Source organism: Lissotriton helveticus, chromosome 11 (genome assembly GCF_964261635.1).
Source record: "Lissotriton helveticus chromosome 11, aLisHel1.1, whole genome shotgun sequence".
NCBI lineage: Eukaryota > Metazoa > Chordata > Amphibia > Caudata > Salamandridae > Lissotriton > Lissotriton helveticus.
In genome coordinates this window covers 1,042,455,826-1,042,471,365 of record NC_136072.1, presented here as the reverse complement: position 1 = coordinate 1,042,471,365, position 15,540 = coordinate 1,042,455,826, and the positions used below count along the sequence as shown (strand labels likewise).

At 48.2% G+C, this 15,540-nt stretch overlaps 2 long non-coding RNA genes across 2 annotated transcripts in view; one reads left to right on the top strand and one right to left on the bottom strand.

The window, feature by feature from the left end:
* Positions 1-15,540, bottom strand: part of LOC144792466 (uncharacterized) — a 144,001-nt gene that overhangs the window by 97,875 nt on the left and 30,586 nt on the right. The window lies entirely within an intron of this gene.
* The window catches only part of LOC144792469 (uncharacterized), a 181,413-nt gene that overhangs the window by 161,796 nt on the left and 4,077 nt on the right, over positions 1-15,540 (top strand). Inside the window, exon 2 of the long non-coding RNA XR_013602568.1 lies at positions 14,601-14,796. This is a non-coding gene — a long non-coding RNA (uncharacterized LOC144792469). The remainder of the gene's footprint in view (positions 1-14,600; positions 14,797-15,540) is intronic.

Below are 15,540 nucleotides of genomic sequence, written 5' to 3'. Positions count from 1 at the left end.
GATACCATTCTTGGATTTAACTATTTGCCTGGACCAAGAAGGACTGAGCACTTCCCTGTATCGCAAAGAGACGGACAGGAATAGTCTACTCCTCTTTGAAAGCCACCATCCCAGAGCCTTACGGGAAAACTTACCCTTTGGTCAGTTCCTGAGGATTCGCGGAAACTGCACTGCCACTTCCGATTACAAAAAAGAGTCTGCCCTGCTCCAACACAAATTACAGGATAGAGGGTATCCCACAAGACTGATTCACAACTCACGCAAAAGAGCCCTCAATAACCCCAGAGAGGCCTTATTGGAGACACGTCACAGAGAACCTGATGACGTGATCACCTGTGTCACTTGCTTTACAAAGAATTCAGCATTCTTGAAAAAAACTGTGAATAAACACTGGGGGTTACTGAACACAGGGGGCCTGGACATCCCGCGCCCCCGCTTTGCCTTCAAACGCACGGCCAATCTTAAAGATGCTCTCATTCACACACGCCCCAAGAAACAAACTACCACTGGCCAGAGTACCCTGTGGAGGCTTCCACCGGTAGTGGGTCACTATCCTTGCGGGGGCTGTGTTGTATGCCAACAGACAGTACAATGCAAAGATATTAAATTATCAGACAACTTTACCTGGCACATGAATAAACATACAAACTGTAACAGTTCCAGATGTATCTACTTACTGACCTGCCCTTGTGGTGGAAAAAAACTACATTGGCATGACTATGGGGCAAGTCAAACTAAGAATCATGGAACATAAGAGCAACATTCGTTGCTCAAAAACCCATACAAGACTCTATGAACATTATGCCCAACATGGCCACCAAGCTGACAATATTAAGTGGCTAGTACTTGAGTCTCACCCATCTATAACACAACAAGCCCTGTTCAGAATTGAACAGCGATGGATACATCGCCTTCAGTTGGACACACTGGGTCTGAATGATTCTGTCCCGTGGGCAGCACTTGCTAGATGAACCCCCTTGTGTTTCTGAAACTACCATTCACTGGCATACATGTCATAAACTTGCCCTGTTTTCCCTCGATCTGAACAAGGTCCACCATTCACTATCATATATGACTAGCAAATTGCCATGGCGATCCAACCCTTACCTGGATTACAACTTTTGATTTTTAACGATGACACCAGCTCCCATCTCCCTTTTAATTACTACCAAGGAACACGGGGTTCATGCACTGATACTCTCGACACAATTTGGGTGCAGTGTCCTTATGCACTCCAGGATGGGTACTGTTATGTCTGTCTAGACTACCCCCATGCCATACTGGCTACCATGCATAGTCAACTAATAATACCGGTATCCTTCCACGATACGCTTATTTTTCGTAATCGATAACATCTTCTACCATTTAACCTGTAATTATTAGAAAAGGGCCACTGGGGTCACACCATGATCAGCTCGACATTATTTGAGGGCAATATTCCTATGCACTTCGGGGTGGGTACTCTTTCCTTATCTACCACCCCTTGTTAAGATGGCCGCCGCATTTTTTAACCTTTAACATCAACAGCCTCCCATGACACGCGTCCACCGGGCCCGCGCGTGCGCAGACAGGAGTGCCGAGGACCACGCCCACCAGCGGGGTTCTATACGCGGAAGTGCGGGACATCCTATTTAATCCCGGTCGTTTCGATACACCGGCACCAGCTGTTCCGCGCTACCGACGGGGCGCCTTGCGTGGGGTTAGGTTTTCGTACCCAGGTTGCTCGCGCTACAGGTAAGCGGTGCGTCCGATGTATGCTCGAGAATGCCATTGTTGGGTTGCGGCTCTCTTACGAGTCTCGTTGTTGACACCTTAACCACCGGCCTCGAGGGCCTCTTTCGGGTTACCCCATGCCCTCATGGATACTAAATCTGAATTTGATGGTCTGTGTGTGTTATGGCTCCCCTTGATTGCCATGGGTCGGACTGCGGGGTTTGCATGGAGAACTATGAATTCGAACAGCCATGGCCTCATTATCGAATGTGGGTGATGACGTTACGTTCTTCAACATCCTGATTGTCCACCTATCGGTATGATGGGGGTCCTCCATGCACGCCATCCAGGTGCGATTTCTCTGAGGCATGACTACACTCGGCACTGCCTTGGAGGTGGAGGCGGGCACAACAACGAGCCGTTCCTAGCCCTATAACCAAGAGGCATGTTCGCCTCTAACAGCCTCACTACTGGCCTTTTTGACACCTTGGCCTCTTATGCTCTCTGCCCTCCTTCCCAAACTTTATACTGATACCCAGTACACTATCTGTGTGCATGTATATGTCTCTTTCTTACAGGTACCTTACCTTAAAGAGCAGCCCCACGGGAACAGACTGCGGGGCCCACTAGTGATACTCCAGTGGAGAAGCGTGGCTCAGTGGTTAGAGGCGGCAGAACCGGAAGCTGAGATCGACCGTGGACCAGGGTTTGAGTCCCCGCCTCGGCGGGTCTCGGGCTCAAAAATTCCACGTACTCGACAATTCTCGCTCTGGTGCCTACTCAACTCACGGGGTCACACTCTGCGACTCTGGGCATTAGCTTGCTTAATCTCCACTACGGCCCCTCGCGGCGGGATGCCTGGCTTTCACCTTGTGGACACCCTGCCGGGGTTTCTCACAGGGGAATACCAGGACGGGTTCCCTAAGCAAGCGCCGGGACGCTTATGGGCAGCTGTGCGCATTACAAGTCCAGCACATTTACATTTACATTTACTCCTAGGGTAAGAACTAGCCCCATCATTCGTTACCTGGTGATAGCCTCTTCGTTCATTTGATCAATGTTCTTTTTACACCATATTGTTTTGGTTATGGACAAACTACTTTAAGTTGCCCATTTAAATGTATCTCTTGATACATTCCTTTTTAATGTTCTGTGTATGTGTGTTCTACGGAGTACTGTGGTGACCTATTGTTGTTGAGATGATGCCACTGTCAATGCACCCGGCTTACTTCTACACATTTCTTTTAGGTCTCCCCGCTAGAGCAGGACCACTTGGTCTGCCCCCTGATTGACCCAGTGAGGTTGTATCTCTCTCCTTCAATTTATTTTATTGTGTTTTTTCACTGTGTAGTACAAAGCACCCGAGGTCCTGAAGAATTGCCAGTTGGGCAAGAAACATGTCGACCTATTTAGAGGGTTGAGTTAATCCACTGTGCCCCTCACAGTCCATATTTCCCCTCCCACCCCTTTTAACTAAGGGAGTCAGCCACGTGAATAAAGACCCTTGTGGACTGACGCACCTTCTTTTAATCTCACTATTCCCTCACGACTACACCTTCACCAGACCCCTCTCACGCACTCAACCATTGGCTGGAACAAAAGAACTCCAACAAAGAGCGCCTAAGGCGCCCGTCGGACATTACAGCGCCAGTCTGACGAGGAGCAGGAGACCAATGATGAAGCATGACACCTAGTTTTCTGGGTGTGTGAGGTCTTCTAGTTCCAACAAGGGAACACCATGTTCCCTGCTTCTTCTCTACTCCCATACACACACATACCTCTTAGTTGTTCTTTTCCCCGGGGGAACTTTGTACTCTTTTACGATTTAGTTGACTGGACAGGTACACTGGACCCCGTTAAACATTGTCCACAGGTGGTTCCCACTTTTGTATTGAATTTCGAGCATGGGTTTGTCCCACGGAACCTTCTAGGCTACCTTCAGTGACAATTCACTTTCAAGACCATCGGGTCCCTGGAAACATACCTTGGTCCTCCTAGGGCTCCCCTATAATAATTTTTCTACCTTTTTAGCTCAGGAGTGACTGTATACTAGCCAGGAGCGATCTTCCCAGTATGGAAGACGTCCCAGGCCTGAGCTTCGATGAGGAGGCTATAGCAGAGGCATTAAGATCGGCACCCCCATCCTTTGGGACTGGAGGTGCCACTGCCTCAAACTCTACCAATGATGATTGGGCTACCTTGACTATAATGAAGAAAGAATGGCTCAGGATCACCGTCCATGGTATCATGATGACAGAATATTTAAGGGCCAACATAGCCCCACAGGGGCTTCTGGTTAACATCATACCAAGACTCTTTCTTGAAGATAGCCAGTTCAAGGGAGATTGGTGTCAGGTATCATGGAAGTGCACGAAGGACTTACTGTTTCTAATCGTTAAAACAGCCAAGAGATTGGCAGATGCACTATTAGTCAAAATCACAGCCATAGAGACAGCCATCAGAGGTACTTTAACTAAGACCCCCTTTACTACCAAACTGGCGGAAATCAACCAGGAGATTTCCGAAAATCAAGAATTCTTACTTAATCAGAAAATGACCAAACTCCAAAAAGATGTGGCCAAGTTCAATACGGAGAAGATATACCCTTATCTCAAGGAGGGCTACACTAATAAGAAAAATGGCTACTCTTCTGATGAGAGTTCAGAGTTTGGTAACCGTAGGGGCTCATCCAGCAGTGATTCCAGTGGAGGGTACCCCTCTAACAACAAACGCAATCAGCACCGGTCTAAGTGGAACCAAGGTTTCAATCAGGGTCAAATAGTCCAGGGACCACCACAAATGATACCACCTTGGCAATACCCTTTCTATCCCCAGGGACCACCACCACAGTTCTTTCCCATGAACCCTCCTTTTCACGACAGAGGTTGGGGCAGAGGAAGAGGGCGAAAGCAGGGAAATCAGAAAGGGGTACATTTCCAAGATCAACCAACCGCATCAACGTCAGTGGAAACAAGGAGCACAACCAGAGGGAGGAGAGTTTGATAGTCAATCTCTCCACGAGATCCCTTACCCCTACTGAGACCGAGGTCCTTGAAAAGGGTTTGGGCTTTGTCCCCACCCCTATCCCAGACAGCTTTAACGAAATGTGTGAGGTTAAGCAACTCTTCAGAAAAATACGCTTACGTTCCTTCTTCGGTGAAAGATCGGAGAATGATGCAATAGATACTGGACTGCGAAAACCGTCCACATTTACCCCAACTGATGGCATGGTTCCACCCGAAATACTGGTCTTTGAGAGGGCAGTCCTCAAGGCCTTGGAGACCAAACCCAGTACAAATACCTTTAAAAACCTCACCAATGCCGAAAGACAAGCTGTTCAGACTCTAGGGAACGATACCTCCATTGTCATCAAACAGGCTGATAAAGGGGGAGCCACTGTAATCCAAAGTACCATAGACTACGATATTGAATGCAAAAGTCAACTTGCAAACACAAGCCATTATAGACCACTGGCCTCTGATCCCACCCCTAGACTTACTACCACTATCACAAGCCTGGTTATTGAAGGAGAGACCAATGAATTGATCTCTAAAAATGAGGCTGACTTTCCACTTACTAAGGACCCTGTTATTCCTTATTTTTATACCCTACCAAAAATTCATAAGGGTACCACCCCTGTACCAGGGAGACCAATAGTCTCCGGCATCGGCTCACTACTGGAGCCCCTGTCCACATTTTGTGATGTGTTCCTGCAACCTGTTGTAAAAAAGATACCATCCTTTCTCCAAGACACCAGGGATGTGCTCCGCCTCATTGAGTCCATCGAGGGGAGAGAGAGCGTCGACCTCCTCCTAACTTTGGATGTGGAGGCGCTCTACACGAACATTCCCCAGCAGGCCACCTTGGAAGCAGTTGACACCACTCTCCGGATGGAAGATTGGAACTCACCCACACCCATGTCCTTTATTATGGCCTGTGCTAGTATAGCATTAACTGAGAACTTCTTCCAATATGGGTCCCAACTATTCCACCAGATCCAGGGGACTTCAATGGGTTCGACTTTTGCTCCTAGCCTAACCTGCATCTACATGGCAACCTTCGAAGACCAATTTATCCACTCAGCACAGAACCCCTTCATCCAGAACATTACACTCTGGTGCAGGTATATCGATGATATACTGGTTCTATGGCGAGGGGACCGGGAGAGTTGCGACGCCTTCTGTATGTGGATCAACCATCAAAACCCATTCCTCAGATTTACAGGCAAAATCTCTGATACCACGATACCATTCTTGGATTTAACTATTTGCCTGGACCAAGAAGGACTGAGCACTTCCCTGTATCGCAAAGAGACGGACAGGAATAGTCTACTCCTCTTTGAAAGCCACCATCCCAGAGCCTTACGGGAAAACTTACCCTTTGGTCAGTTCCTGAGGATTCGCAGAAACTGCACTGCCACTTCCGATTACAAAAAAGAGTCTGCCCTGCTCCAACACAAATTACAGGATAGAGGGTATCCCACAAGACTGATTCACAACTCACGCAAAAGAGCCCTCAATAACCCCAGAGAGGCCTTATTGGAGACACGTCACAGAGAACCTGATGACGTGATCACCTGTGTCACTTGCTTTACAAAGAATTCAGCATTCTTGAAAAAAACTGTGAATAAACACTGGGGGTTACTGAACACAGGGGGCCTGGACATCCCGCGCCCCCGCTTTGCCTTCAAACGCACGGCCAATCTTAAAGATGCTCTCATTCACACACGCCCCAAGAAACAAACTACCACTGGCCAGAGTACCCTGTGGAGGCTTCCACCGGTAGTGGGTCACTATCCTTGCGGGGGCTGTGTTGTATGCCAACAGACAGTACAATGCAAAGATATTAAATTATCAGACAACTTTACCTGGCACATGAATAAACATACAAACTGTAACAGTTCCAGATGTATCTACTTACTGACCTGCCCTTGTGGTGGAAAAAAACTACATTGGCATGACTATGGGGCAAGTCAAACTAAGAATCATGGAACATAAGAGCAACATTCGTTGCTCAAAAACCCATACAAGACTCTATGAACATTATGCCCAACATGGCCACCAAGCTGACAATATTAAGTGGCTAGTACTTGAGTCTCACCCATCTATAACACAACAAGCCCTGTTCAGAATTGAACAGCGATGGATACATCGCCTTCAGTTGGACACACTGGGTCTGAATGATTCTGTCCCGTGGGCAGCACTTGCTAGATGAACCCCCTTGTGTTTCTGAAACTACCATTCACTGGCATACATGTCATAAACTTGCCCTGTTTTCCCTCGATCTGAACAAGGTCCACCATTCACTATCATATATGACTAGCAAATTGCCATGGCGATCCAACCCTTACCTGGATTACAACTTTTGATTTTTAACGATGACACCAGCTCCCATCTCCCTTTTAATTACTACCAAGGAACACGGGGTTCATGCACTGATACTCTCGACACAATTTGGGTGCAGAGTCCTTATGCACTCCAGGATGGGTACTGTTATGTCTGTCTAGACTACCCCCATGCCATACTGGCTACCACGCATAGTCAACTAATAATACAGGTATCCTTCCACGATACGCTTATTTTTCGTAAATGATAACATCTTCTACCATTTAACCTGTAATTATTAGAGAAGGGCCACTGGGGTCACACCATGATCAGCTCGAAATTATTTGAGGGCAATATTCCTATGCACTTCGGGGTGGGTACTCTTTCCTTATCTACCACCCCTTGTTAAGATGGCCGCCGCATTTTTTAACCTTTAACATCGACAGCCTCCCATGACACACGTCCACCGGGCCCGCGCGTGCGCAGACAGGAGTGCCGAGGACCACGCCCACCAGCGGGGTTCTATACGCGGAAGAGCGGGACATCCTATTTAATCCCGGTTGTTTCGATACACCGGCACCAGCTGTTCCGCGCTACCGACGGGGCGCCTTGCGTGGGGGTAGGTTTTCGTACCCAGGCTGCTCGCGCTACAGGTAAGCGGTGCGTCCGTTGTATGCTCGAGAATGCCATTGTTGGGTTGCGGCTCTCTTACGAGTCTCGTTGTTGACACCTTAACCACCGGCCTCGAGGGCCTCTTTCGGGTTACCCCATGCCCTCATGGATACTAAATCTGAATTTGATGGTCTGTGTGTGTTATGGCTCCCCTTGATTGCCATGGGTCGGACTGCGGGGGTTTGCATGGAGAACTATGAATTCGAACAGCCATGGCCTCATTATCGAATGTGGGCGATGACGTTACGTTCTTCAACATCCTGATTGTCCACCTATCGGTATGATGGGGGTCTCCATGCACGCCATCCAGGTGCGATTTCTCTGAGGCATGACTACACTCGGCACTGCCTTGGAGGTGGAGGCGGGCACAACAACGAGCCGTTCCTGGCCATATAACCAAGAGGCATGTTCCCCTCTAACAGCCTCACTACTGGCCTTTTTGACACCTTGGCCTCTTATGCTCTCTGCCCCCCTTCCCAAACTTTATACTGATACCCAGTACACTATCTGTGTGCATGTATATGTCTCTTTCTTACAGGTACCTTACCTTAACGAGCAGCCCCATGGGAACAGACTGCGGGGCCCACTAGTGATACTCCTAGGGTAAGAACTAGCCCCATCATTCGTTACCTTGTGATAGCCTCTTCGTTCATTTGATCAATGTTCTTTTTACACTATATTGTTTTGGTTATGGACAAACTGCTTTAAGTTGCCCATTTAAATGTATCTCTTGATACATTCCTTTTTAATGTTCTGTGTATGTGTGTTCTACGGAGTACTGTGGTGACCTATTGTTGTTGAGATGATGCCACTGTCAATGCACCCGGCTTACTTCTACACATTTCTTTTAGGTCTCCCCGCTAGAGCAGGACCACTTGGTCTGCCCCCTGATTGACCCAGTGAGATTGTATCTCTCTCCTTCAATTTATTTTATTGTGTTTTTTCACTGTGTAGTACCAAGCACCCGAGGTCCTGAAGAATTGCCAGTTGGGCAAGAAACATGTCGACCTATTTAGAGGGTTGAGTTAGTCCACTGTGCCCCTCACAGTCCCTATCTCCCCTCCCACCCCATTTAACTAAGGGAGTCAGCCACGTGAATAAAGACCCTAGTGGACTGACCCACCTTCTTTTAATCTCACTATTCCCTCACGACTACACCTTCACCAGACCCCTCTCACGCACTCAACCATTGGCTGGAACAAAAGAACTCCAACAAAGAGCGCCTAAGGCGCCCGTCGGACATTGCAGCGCCAGTCTGACGAGGAGCAGGAGACCAATGATGAAGCATGACACCTAGTTTTCTGGGTGTGTGAGGTCTTCTAGTTCCAACAAGGGAACACCCTGTTCCCTGCTTCTTCTCTACTCCCATACACACACATACCTCTTAGTTGTTCTTTTCCCCAGGGGAACTTTGTACTCTTTTACGATTTAACAAACACACCATCGCCTATTGTGATGAAGAAGTATGAGGCAGTTATTGCCTTTTTATAGGGCAGAGTACCCCAAAAAGGTAGGGATTGGCTCAAAATTAAAAGGGACACAAAGGTGCTGACAGGAACTGTGCATGAATATTATGAGAGATTATTGCAGGTGTTTCAACAACACAGTAGACGTGAATATCCTGAGGAGAAGGATATGGGGAATTTTGAATCTCAGTTTGTTTAGGGTTGAAGCCAGAGATCTGTTTGCACATAACTCAAAGCGTGATCTGCTGGCAAAATAAATCACAAGATGAAATCCTGAGATATGCAATATACTGCAGCGATGAGTTAGACATGAAGCAGAAAAGGATAAAATCGGAATTCATGTTCGAACAAACAAAGCTGGCTCAGAAAGTTTTTCAAAACCCTTCTTTTGCAGGAAATCAAGGAAACATGCAAGGAGTTGCTGTCTCACAGCCTGGTTTTCAGGGAAATTAAGGAGGAATGAATATGTCACAGGATAGGTGTAGAGGTTTTCCTGTGGGTAAAGGGTTTGGTTCGCATATTGCTGCTATGAAAAATGTTACTGCTTGCGACATCTGTCATAGAACTGGACATTGGAAGAGGGAATGTCGAAATAATCCTTATCATACAGGGGGAAACGTACAAGTCCAACCAAGTATGCAGACCCAAAATATGCCCGCACAGCAAATACAAACGCCAATGTAAGGACACGCTCCAATGATGCCTATTGCACCTGGACAAATGAGGAACCCTAAGTTAAATCTAAACCAGATGCCAAAAATGAATACCAATCCATTTCAGAATGCCGTGCCACAATTTCAGAATCCAAACCAGAATGCATTACACCAATTCCCTTTATTTTACTATGATGGTTCTGGTTCAGATAATTCCCAATGACAGTGCCTGAAAGAGGAGGAAGATTGCAGACTTGGCACAGTATTAGTGTAGACCAGAGTGGCCTATATGTAGACACTGAAGTTTATGGCCATGATGTATCGTTTCTCATTGGTACATGTGCTACCCCGTCCAATGTTAGAATAGTGTAAGTCTTAGACCTACCTCTCTCAGGGAATACGATCCAAGTTGTGGGAATCACCAATAAACAAGTCATCATCCCAGTTTCAGAAAAAGTCACAGTAAAACTAGGCCCATTTAGGGAAAACACAAATTTGTTATTTGTGATTCAAGCCCTGTGAATCTGTTAGGGAGAGATTTGCATTGCAAGTTAAATTGCACCATTTACTGTATGCCGGATGGAGTGGCTTTCTAGACCCATGATGATGATGTAGATTTGAAGATGATCAGCAGACCGAAATTGGAATGTTCCCTTTGCTGACCCTTATTGAATTGCTTGACAGTGAATATGGAAGTTTGGGATTTTACCGGGAAAGACATTGGTGTTATTAAAGGTGTAGAGCCAGTCCAAGTCAGAGTGAAGGCAAATGCTGTTTATCCTAGAACTCCACTGTGTCACTTTACCCCATTAATAATTGCAAGAATAAAGCCAGTGATAGATGACATGTTACAGAAAGGGATCCTAAGAGAATTGATTAGAAGTCCATGTAATTCCCCAATCATGGGCTTACAGACGCCAAATGGAAAATTTAGAATAGTGCAAGATTTGAAGAAGGTGAACGAAAAAGTAGTGTGCCCTGTTGTCCCATGGTACTGAATCCAGCAACTATTTTGTTTCAAATCCCATGTACTGCAGAATGGTTTTCATCGATCTGTGTAAGCAGGGGCGTAACAAAGGCCCCCGCAGCCCACGTGGTGCGAGGGGCCCCTAGCTCCGAGGGGCCCCCTCGGCACTGAACACTGGCCGGGAGAGCTCCTGATTGAGCCCGGAGGATGCCCCCCTAAGTACCGTGCAGGGAAGCCCCCTCACTTTTCGTTACGCAGTGTGTGTAAGGCTTTCTTCTCAGTGCCATTGCACAAAGAAAGACAGTTTCTTTTTTCCTTTGTCTTCCAACAGAAGGTATTAACATAGTGTTGTGCTCCACAAGGGTATACAAAAAGTCCATCCATCTTCATACAGATTCTGAAAAGAAATCTGGAGACCCTGCAAATGCCATACACTTCCACCCATATACAATATATAAACGATTTGCTTGTGGCGTCAGAAACACGTGTTGCATGTAAACATGACACCATTGCACTTTTGAACCACCTGGCTGAAAATGGACACAAAGTGTCTCCAGGGAAACTGCATTCCTGTTAAAAAGAAGTTCAGTGTCTGGGACACATTATTGTGAAAGGTGTCGCAGAGAGAGCGGGAGTGTTCTTGCAGATGACTCCACCACAAACTCAACAAGCATTTGCAATGCAATAGGTCTCGCAGCATTAAAGTTTGAGTTATTGGCATTGTAAATGACAATGCTTTGCATTAATTTTTTTTAATTTACAATTGGTATATAAACATTGTTTGTGAATGGCAGCGGGAGGCAGAGACAACTGCACACGAGAGAGGCTGAGAGGGTCAACACGAAGGAGGGGGCAGATTGGAGCACACAGAAGGACGGAGACAGGGGGGTGTAGAGGAGGACACAGGAGGGCATAGGGAGGCACAGAAGTCACACGGCGGAGGGAGAGAGGAATGCACACAAGCAAGGCTGAGTGGTGCAACACGAGGGATGGGACAGATTGGGGCAGACAGAGGGACTTAGACGGGGGTGTATAGGTGCACACAGGAGGATACAGGAGAGTCCAGGAGGAGTGCATAGGGAGGCACCGAGGTCACACAGAAGAATGCACAGAGGAGAGGCTGAGAGGTGTCACACAGGCACGGGGAGCAGATTGGCACACACAGGGGGAAGGAGAAAGAGAGATTGAGCACATGGGGACAACCCAAGACAGGGGACGGCCCACCGCGGGAGGGGAACCTGGGTGCCCCCAATCCAACCAATGAGGACCAGAGAGGCAAGGCGGCAGTGGAACTCCCCTGCTCCCAAGGGGAGTGACTGCTCCCGCTGGAACATATTTTGGGGGTAGTGAAGCAGCACTGCGGAGGGCTAGGGGCCCACCTTGACTGGGCGGGGAAGAAACCGGCACGCCAGATTCCTATGGCAGCACTGCTCCACCAGCCAAATAAGTGAGGTTGCCCCTGGTGAATACTCTTCCAGTCGGCGTTCCTTTAAGACCACTGGGAATCACTGCGGGCACGTAGTGTGCCATATCGGCAGTTAGCACTTGTTTCCCCTGGGCGCCCCAGTGCGCAGTAGGCCATGCGGCAGGAGGGGAGTGGGCACCATCAATGCTGTGGGGTAGCCTGCAGCTACAACAGTCACACGGTGGCCAGTAGCTGGTCTAGTGTGCCCCAGATCCACTCAGCAGAGCCCGGAGAAGCAAAGAAGCCTCAGAACCCCTGAGGTAACACAGTGATTGTGCCCGCTGGGATGTCTCGGGGGTGTAGCAGCACGGCATTGTAGAGGCCTGGGGTCATACCCTAATTCAATAGAGCAGAGCCAGAACACTCACTTGGGGCAGCTGCGGGACTCTTGCGACAGCGCTGCACCGTCAGCCAAGTAAGGACATCTGCCCCTAATACGTAGCTACCTTTTTAGCCAGCACTCCCCTTGTAGGAAACAGTGAATTGCTGAGAACACTGAGCGGACTGTAGCAGCATATCTGACTTTGTGTTCAACTTGATGCCCCATTGTGCTGGGAGCCGCGCAGCAGGAGCAGAAAGAGTGTACACACTGTAACGGGCGGCCAGTGCTCTTTACAACCAATCTCTTAAGTGCTCCGACAGTGATATCCCCAGCATAACGAGCCGAGACATGTGGAGAGGCCCGCTGCTAACCCGCCTCCCTCCCCCGGTGCTTGTACTGTAAGGGCTGTTTGAAGGTGGTCCCAAACCGCATCTGGGGGGGCCATTTCCTAACTTGCTCCAGGGCCCAGGACACACTGGCTATGCTGCTGACAATGCATGCAGTGAACCTTACACAGACAGTGTGATGCTGGTTGAAGCTATAGTGGTTAGCACTCCTTTCATGTCATGTCACCTCCAAGCGCCTTATGGATAAGGCAGTGGAAAGGAGGGCACAGGGGGAGAACACGAGGAAGCAACACAGTGAACTAAATGATGTAGCAGGGAGGGATTGGTGGTAGGTTGCTGACCAAAGGGGTCTGGTTGATAGGACGAAGAAGAAACGAGCCACAAATAAGACAAGTCCCAAAACGCAAAAGGGGAAAAAATACTTGTTAAACTTGGTAGCACTTTCTGGGCATTGGCTGCACCTCATTAGTACCAGCTTTACGCCCAAATATAGTACTAATCAAAATAGTGGTACATGCTCGTCTTTCTGAAGGGGAACGTATAAATCGAGTTTAGAAGTGAGTAGCATATTGGCGCCCTGTTTATTTCAGTGTAGTTTTGGTGAACCGCAGGCTAGAACTAGTCTGACTGAGCACTGCAACTAATCTCCCTGTGCCTACGATTGTAAATGGGTAGCCTGTGATGCACCTGTATAATTCAAAAGAAGTAAATCTCCACTTAATGTATGTGATTTTGCATGATCTCGCAACATTCACTAAAGTGCAGAGCTTGGCTCTGCGCAGGTAGGTTTGTGCTGAGTGGTTGACCTCGGAGCTTGGGAACTGGGTCTCGAGTCTCCTGTGATTCTGGGCAAATCACTTAATACCCCCGCCCCCTCCCGTGCCTAACAAAATGCATGTGTCCCGTCTTTAACGGAACTGCTGCTCATGTACGCGCTATATGAAACTAAAAACAAACAAGGAAGAAGAAACAGGACCCAGAAGGATACAGAGAAAGAGACAGTCCCAGCACTTATTTTATCTGAAATTAAGCATTGGGAAACTGAAGTCCCGGCACCTGTTTTATCTCAAATTAAGCATTGGGACCGTAAAACTAACAAACGCTATAAAAGCGGCTGACATGTCAGCAACAATAATGTCTCACAATGTACACGGAAACTCCCGTCTGAGTAAATGCTTGTAAAACAAGCTGCCTTGCCCTCGGTGCGATTGAACAATGTGTTATGAGCAGAGCTGTCCACTGTGTTTTAGGATTATTTCTCATGAGAGGCAGCATGCTGGCAGAAAATAAGGAAGCGTAGGGGGGAAAAAGGTTTTCCACAAAAGGATCCGCAAGGAGAAATTTCTAAGGAAGGATGAAATATTGCAGTGGCGGTCTATTCTTTTGTGTTTTTTAAATTAAAATCTCATATTGACGGGGTGGCGGGGGCATAGTTTGTCATTCGGTTGTGCTTTCCTGCACCTGAACCAAGCCGTAGTGCGACCAGTGGCCCCTATGGCTGTAGCTAATCTTCCTTAAAGCGTATCCTGAAAGAGTGCCGGACGGAACAGCTTTATGTGGGGGTGGTATGTGCCAAAGAGCACCTCTCTGCGCTGCTGTAAATGCAGTTTGTACAGACCTCCTGCTGGTGTGTACTGCTTCTCATGCTCTCTTCCCACTCTTCTCTTCCAGTCTCTGCTGCTTCTGGCTTACCTCATCAGGAACGGCTCCGAGCGTGTGGTGTGAGCGAAACCGAAACCTTCCGTGGGGCGGGACTTCCGGCTTCGGAAGCCCGCGCACGCGCCCACGGAGAGAAGCAGTGCTGGTGACGCGGGGCTCCCATGCCCGAGGGAGAGCCCTGCGGTGGCGGCTGAAGTCCAGAGTGGCGGTAAGTGGAGGGGGGAGGGGGGCTCGGTGCACATGTGTGTGTGTGTGTGTGTATGCGACCGCGGGTTCTCTGTATGTGTGGGTGGGTGCGTGCGTGCATGGGCGCTTGTGTGTGTGTGTGTGTCTCTGTGTATGTGCATGCGTGTGTGGTGTTGGAGCTTCCCGGGAGACAGCAGCTGAGCACGTTCGCGAGCGCGTGGCTCGCTCAAATCGCCTCCTTGAAGAGGCAATGCGCGCGGCCAGGTGCTGTCTCCTGGGAAGCAGACTCAGCGACAATAGATCTCTGGCGGACACAGCGCTTACGCGCTGTTAAACGCCACGAGACCTAAAAAGGAGTCAGAATGTTTTTGGGAATGGTTGGTTACTGCAGGCAGTGGATACCAAACGTTTCCTTGTTGTCAAAACATCTGGTGAGGATGACACACAGAGATGTGTCCGATCCGATTCCATGGGACAACAAATGTACTAAAGGATTCTTAGAGCTGAAAGAGAAGTTGTGTCGCGCCCCAGCACTAGGAATGCCTGATAATACAATATATTTATATTGTTTTGCAGTGAGAGAGATGGGTACGCACTCTCAGTTTTGACATACGAACATGGAGGGGATCAAAAGCCCATTACCTATTTTTCTGCCACACTTTACCTGTAGTCCCGATTGCCTTAAAGCGGTAGCTGCAGTAAGTACTTTTCTGAAAAAGAGCATAGTGATGGGTCGCCCTTTAACTATCATGGTGCCACACTCTGT